Here is a 7684-nt window from a genome sequence, read left to right on the forward strand (position 1 = left end):
TTGTAGCCGACTTTCCCAAAGGTGGGTGTAGCATCTGAGCTAGTGAATTGAAGGTGTGCCGTTTGCTCACAAAACAGCTGGTTACACAGAGCAACCATGAGTGAAATCAAGCTACCCACCAGTGTCAACACTTGAGCCACAGCTACAAAGTAAGCCTGGCTAGAAGAAATGTCATTATCACTAATTCACTCAGAGGTGAGGCTTGTAACTTGTAGTGTGGAGCTGCAGGCCGCCTTCCCGCCGCCCCAGCTCCCGGCCACCGGCTAGCTTTACCCGAAATAATTACACGGAAACTGTATTCTTTTAAATACTGCCTGGCCCATTATTTTCTGCCTCTTACTCACATCTTGATTAATCCATATCTAATAATCTGTGTAGCACCATGAAGCCTTACCGGGAAGTTTCTAGCTTACGTCCATCTTGGGCTGGAGCTTCATCGCGTCTGTCTCCCTGAGCAGGGGCACAGCAGTCTGGCTAACTTAGGAGAGGCGTGGCATCTAACTGAGCCATCTACCTCACTTCCTTCTTCCTGTTCTGTCTACTCCACCCACCTAAGGGCTGGCCAAGGCAGTTTCTTTATTAATGAATGAAATCAAGACAAACAGAAGACTCTCCCACATCAGTAACTATCTTGCATTTCATGGTCTGCCAGCACCTTAGAGTCTTTTGTAGGAGAGTCTTGTCTGAGTTGACAAAGAAGTCATGGGGTTGGCTGAGGTTCAAGGAACATGGAGGTAGCTAAGACCAGAGTATAGGTATCAAGACCGCTAAGCCTCCACCATGTGGGCATACATTTTGGAGCCACAATGGCAGCAAATTTAACATGATTCAGATGGGGATGAACACACAAGTCTTTGGCAGAGCATCGAGGGTCATGCTAGGTCAAGGCCACATTTGGAAAGCTCGTTGCTTGACTGTCAATGATTCTTTAGCTTCCTCATGGCAAACCAGAAGCTGCAGCTGAGTTCCTGGGGGAGGCTCCTGTTACAGCCTGAATGCCAGCACTTCCCCCACAGGCTCATGTGTTTGAATATCTGCTGTCCAGATGGTGCCACTGTTTTGGTAGGTTATGGAGCTTCTGGGAGAGAAGGAAAGGATATTTGCCCAGGTGGGACAAAGGACTGCCACTGGATTGCCGAGACAGAAAGGGAAAGAGGGAAACCCTGTCTTAGGATGAGGTGCTTAACTTTGATTGGGCATGTTAATTAGGGCAGCCAAAGGGGGCTTTTGATATCTGGACTTCAGTTCTTTGATAGCTGGACCTTGGCAGTCAGCCTCAGGAGGAGGAAGTGGCCAAATAATGGAATCGACCATGATGGGAAGCTTTAAGAATGTAATGGTTTAGTAAGGTAGGGGGAATATAGGAGAAGGGTACACTCTCTGACTCCACAATTCCAAAGGCATCCAGGGCTCTAAACCTTTGCTATTGACATGATGTTTCTTAGGAAATTCTGAGACCTTCAACATACTTCCAATCAATAATAGTTCAATTTCTGCATTACCTTGCACTAGAGGACCTGGCAGACCCATATGGGATCAGATGTATTGTGTATATGGGACAAACCCTATTTCTGATTGTCTTGAACCTGTATGAGTAACGAAGTCAATTCTGTATCATCTGGTATAAATTCAGTGGTTTCAATATGCAACACAACTCTTTCTGCATATTGTGAATCAGTAACTATAAATAGAGGTTCTTTAAAAATCCCTTAGTACTATGAGAATAGCATATTATTCTGCCTTTTGGACAGAATTATAAGGGCTTTGTTTTACCTTGCTTACATCTTCTGATGTGTAGCCTGCCTTTCTTGGTTTTCATGCATCATTATAGAATGTATGGGCTCCAGTTATTGGTGTGTCGTGTATAATGTTGTCTTGGGCCATTGCCCTAAAAAAAGATAGCAGGGATCATTGTCCTAAGGATGTTTGAGGAGAACCCACCCCACATTCCAACTATCTTGAGAACTTTTTGTTTACGGAACCTGCCCCATATTTCAACTATCTTGAAAAATGTTTGTTAATGGAATCACATGTTTCAGCTTATACCAGGGATGCTGACTGATGACCTTCGCTACCCCGGCAAAGTTTCTTCCTACCCCTACCCCCACCCCAAGCCAAGTTCCTCATTCAAGGGTTATATAAGCCGCAACCATAACCCTAATAAAGGAAGACCTTGACAACAGAATCTTGCTTGGTCTCCTTTCTCTCTCCCGCCCATGATTTCTTGCAGGTAGCACCTCTTCAGACCCTGAATAGCTGACCGGCTGGCGGGTTACATAATGTGGGGAAGGATTCAAGTAGTTATCTTTATAAGGTTAATTCTGACACTTTTGGAATAATTGCTATTCATCTTTCCAAAAAAACATAGCACAAGCTCTTTGCCAATGTTCATTGTCTTTGCATATTATTTTTCATCATCAGTAAAGGGCACTATAATCTCTGCTGAGTCTATTTCTGCTAGTTGATAAAGTCTCAATTTTCCTTTTATGATTAATTCAGAGACATTTTCCACATAAATTTTTAATTTTTCCCTAGGTTTATATTGTAAAAAGATCCATTCTAAGATAATATCTTTACTTTGCATTAAAATTCCAGTAGGGAAAATTCTGGAAGGCAATATGACTAGAATGCAATTAAGATTTGGATTCACCATATCCACATGTGTTTCCTGTAATTTTTCTTCAACAACAATCAATTTCTTTTCAGGTTGAGCTGTTAATTCCCTGGGACTATTTAAGTTTTTGTTACCATCTAAGGTTTTGGTTTTTTTATTTTTTTAATTCTTTATTTTTTTATAAAATATAAGGTTTTGTTTAAATGAACTATTGGATCAGGTGTTATCCCAACACCTGGTCATAGAATGTAAATATTTCCTAACAATCTTTGAAAATCATTAGGAGTTCGCAATCAGTCTCTCCTAATTTGTGCATTTGTGTTCTAATTTACTGTAAACCTATTTTTTTATAACCTAGATAATTGAGAGAATATCTCTATATTTTTTCAGGAGCGATTTATATTCCCCATTTTGGCACAACTTTTTTTACTTCTTCAGACAATCTTTCTAAAGTATCTAAATTTGAATCAGATAGCAAAATGTCACCCATGTAATGGTAAGTTATAGATTTAGGAAATTGTTTAGGAAATTATTTCCAATTGCTGACTTACAAAGTATTGGCACAGGGAGGCTATTGAACATTCCCTGTGGGAGGACGTTCCACTGAGATTCGGTAAGTACTCATCTAGCATCTGTGTCTGATACTCCTATTTGTACAGCCTTAGTTAATCTTTGTAAAAAAAAAGTCACTAAAGGGTTCTCTCTGGACCTGTTTAACCTTGGCATATGATTCAATTCATTTTCCTAGTCCTTTAATCCTGTCCCAAGCATTTAAGGCTGCTTTGTGGCATAGGGACAAGATTTGTTCATCATAAAGATATTGAACCTGTGGGCCAGCATAAGTGCCCTTGCCAAGAATTTGATCTTGGGAAGTCTCAAGTCCTTTTGCTTTCCCCTATTGTTCTAAAATTTTTACCTTTTCTCACAAATAATATTTTCACAGTAATTGTGGCCCATCACCCAGGACTGCTGAAACTAATTGACACCAGTCATATGAGGGATCCTTAATGATAGAAGCCCATGACTTTACCATCTCCCTAACAAATGCAGAATGTAAGCCATAAAATATTACTGCTTGCTTAATTTCTTTTAGGTCATTCATTCCTATAGATAACCACCTAACTTCTTTGGATCCTTTTGGGCATTTAGAACTTGATGCTTTTTCAGAGTAGATTACAGGGTAGGAAGCTAAAACCCTAGTAAGTCATCTCTGACAGGTACTAGCGATGTTAAATTCTGCCCTTGTACCTTCTTTCCCTGCTCATAAGCTCCAATAATTTCCTCAATCATTTCTAATCTTTTTACTACTATCTTTTGGCCTGTATATATTTCTGGTGATTTCACTGAGGCACCTATTCTCTGGTACTCCTATTGTACATGTGATTCCAAGGTCTGAAGTTTTTCCTTTAAAGATAACATTTTATCTGTGGACATTATTTGGATAGTGTGCAGATTGCCTTCCTGGAAAGATACTCTATCTGTTAATCTATCATAATTTTTAACAGATTTTGATTGTCAAATTTAGCAGTATGAATTCTTTCAGATACCCTTTGACATGGATTGAATTTTGCTTGTCAAACTAATGTTATCTTTTTCAAGAGTATTAAATTTTTCAGGTAACTTTGATTTTTCGATGATATTAATCCTGTCAGCTAGCTGTTCATTATTAGTCTGTAAAGACTGCATTATTTGTAAAAGTGCCTCATTCTTGGCTCTGCTATAAAACCATTTTCTAAAGGATATAACATGAAGAAAGAAACTGAGTCCCAATATCCAATAAATAGATGTATCACAATAACCATATAAGTCTTGTAGAATACAATCCATAGTATCAGCAAAATGATTATTAAAATTTTGCATGGTAATATTATCTGCAATTATATAACTTTCAAGTTTATTGATTTATTTATTAATCAAATAGTTACCTTTGTTATGAGATTCAGTAAATTGTTTTAAGTTTAATAATCTTTATTGTCCAGCAGGTGTTGCGGTTGCAGCCATATGGCGAAGAGTCACGACTGGTGGTGGATGGGCAGTCCTGCGTTGCTTTGGTTTTTCACCTTGAGGCCTGGTTAAATACCAACAAATATGCTTTGCTTGACAAATTAAAATCGATTAAATCAACTCCATACATGGAGCAAGGAGCCCAAAACTTATCAGAAGGGAACACGAACTGGAAGTTGCACAAGTTGCTGCATGGCACAGAATGCAGCAATGGGGAGGGGGAAAATGTGCACCAGCCTGGGAAATTTCCAAGTCACTGTGCTTAGCCCTGCTGTTGCGGGTTTTACAAAAAACCCCTTAGTAGGTGAAAGCAAGACAGGCGGGTGGGGGTAGGAGACCTTCTGGGCCATGGACCATTTGGGCCTTTTAGACTGGTCCACCTGGTAGGTGCAGAGCTGGGATCCATGTCGGGCACCAGATGAAGACAGATGCTAAAAAGAAATCCCACACTAGCTCAGAATTGAGTATAATAAAGGGTTATTTACTAAGGGATAGACTCACAGATCACAGTCCTCTGCATGAACGGGAAATAGCAACCGAATCCTGGAGCCGGGAGAGAGAGGGAGTGTGTGCTTTACATTGGCATTTATAGTAAAAGAGGCCACGCCCAAGCAGGCTGATAACTTAGATGCTACTGACTGAAGGAGTTCCTACACATGACTATCCATAATCCCAGTTCTAGGGAATCCAACGCCCTCATTTTCCCTCCATGGGCACAGTAGGCACACTTATGGTATACACACATAAATGCAGGCAAAACAACACTCATATACATAAATTAAAACTAAATGTCTTTAAAATAAACAAATATTAAATCTATAAAGTACTTGTAGAATGTGGTTTGAAGTTGGTATCTAAATGTGTTTTAAAATGGAATCAAATGAGGTTTTTGTTGTTTTGTTTTTGAGACAGAAATTGAGGTAGACAAGCTCACCTCAGACTCACTATGTAGCCCAGGATCAGGCCGCATTTGGTTTCTGTGTTCAGAGAATTCAGTTTCTTACGATCATAACTGTACATAACAAATAGAACATTTGGCATGAGTAATGGATTGCCACCTGCTTTGAATACTTTTAACTTACATTTATTTATCTATCATTTATAGTATATTATATTTATTATGTTATATGTGTATCCTTGGGCATTTGTGCACCAGAGTCCAGGTGTAGATATGGACTACAACTGCCAGACCCTGCTCTTTCCTTGTACCACATGAGTCACAGGAATAGGTGATCAGGCTTGGCAGCAGTAGCCATCACCTGCTGAGCTGTCTTGCTGGATCTCTTTTGAGCATTTTTGATCACTTTTAGCCTTATACCATTAACTGAATGGTTAAATGATTTCACATGCAAATGCTTGTATAAAACAATTAGCACTTAAATATATCAGCAAGCCATAAATTACCATTTCTCCTCACAGATATATAAACTCTTATCACAGAAGACGGTATTGAGAAATTATTTGATGATGTCATTTGTATAATGTCAGCAAGAGGTTTTATGAAATCTCTGAAAATCTCAACATGATAAAAACATTAACTTTTTCCATCCCTGGTTATTAACATATGTTCACGGTATAAAGGTTTGAAACAAAGAATAGTATTTAGAAGAATGATGACTCTCTGTCCTGCTTTTACTGTAAAGTTTATGCTGTTTTTCTTTGTGTGTCTGAGTTAATGCCTTGGTGTTTGCAGATGCTGGCAGAGGCTAGATGAGGGCATCAGGTCTCCTGGAGATACAGGCAGGTGTGAGCCCACATGGCAGCTTACAACCTCCTGTAACTCCAGTGCCAAGGAGCTGAATCCCTCTTCTCACTGCACCACCAGGCACACAGTCCACACACATACAGAGATGGAAGCAGGACACTCGCTCACCACCAGGCACACAGTCCACACACATACAGAGTGGAAGCAGGACACTCGTTCACTTCATATAAAACAAGTCTTTAAAATAAGCAGTGTGGTGCTGGCACACGCGGACAAGTGAGAGTCCTAGGGACTCCAGCACCTGCTCAGGTTACCTGCAGGCTTCCTGTGCTCCCTGCTCGTGCTAGGCACACTATGTGTGTGGTTTAGTCTTCACTGTAGCTCTAGGATACTAGAGGAAGGAAACAGGTTTGCTCTTTCTTGACTTCAAAATAAATTTCAAACTAGGAATGGTGGAAGACACCTGTAATTCTGGTACTCAGAAGCCTGGTGAAACAGAGGATTGAGACTTTGAGGCCAATCTGGGCTATGTAGCTAGAGAGGGTCTCAAAAAGATTATTGTCCCCCTGCTGAAAAAAGCTACAGAATAAAACAGAAATGCAACATTTAATGGTATGTCTTGTGCCTTTCATACAAGTTCACCACTACCTACAGCTTGCTGCCTGCTCTCTGGGGTTCTTCCACTTACCTGCCTGCATGTGCCCCTTAAAGTATTTGAAGTAAGATGTTCACATCATGGCACATCTCTCTACAATGCCTGTGTGCCTTGTCACTTAAAACTATCCTTTTGAAAATGATAAAAAAAGGATCAAAGTTGAGATTTTTTAAAGATAGCCCTGTCTTTCAGAACTCTCTATTGGTTTATTCAGGATTCTTTGGAACAGTAGTCATGAGTAATGTCTTCGGACCACATCACACTTCCTCCTTTGGCCTCTCATCAGGAGTTATACACTGCTGGCCCCATTAGGGAGGAATCAAGTTTTAGACTCTTGGTTGAGGGGACCCTGGTCTCTCCACTATAAAGGCATCACACGGCTGTGACCAGAGTTGAAAACTCTCTCCAACTCTGAGTGTTGTGCCAGAATAAAGATTCAGATCTGAGCGATTCCTGGATCCAGTGACCACAACACCACTACTTCACTGACTCAAAACCATCGAAGTCGTGAGGTTATGGCTGAGAACCACCACACCCAAATTCCACTTTTTAAGAAATTTCTTTGGGGAAGGGGCTGGCTAGGGAGCCACAGCTGGCAAGTACATGTCAGAAGACAACTTTTGCAAATTGGTTTTCCTTCCAATGTGGGATCCGGCATTGAACTTAGCTTCTTCACAGTAGAAAGAATGAGAGGAAGAAAAGGAAC

Source organism: Arvicola amphibius, chromosome 2 (genome assembly GCF_903992535.2).
Source record: "Arvicola amphibius chromosome 2, mArvAmp1.2, whole genome shotgun sequence".
Classification (NCBI taxonomy): domain Eukaryota; kingdom Metazoa; phylum Chordata; class Mammalia; order Rodentia; family Cricetidae; genus Arvicola; species Arvicola amphibius.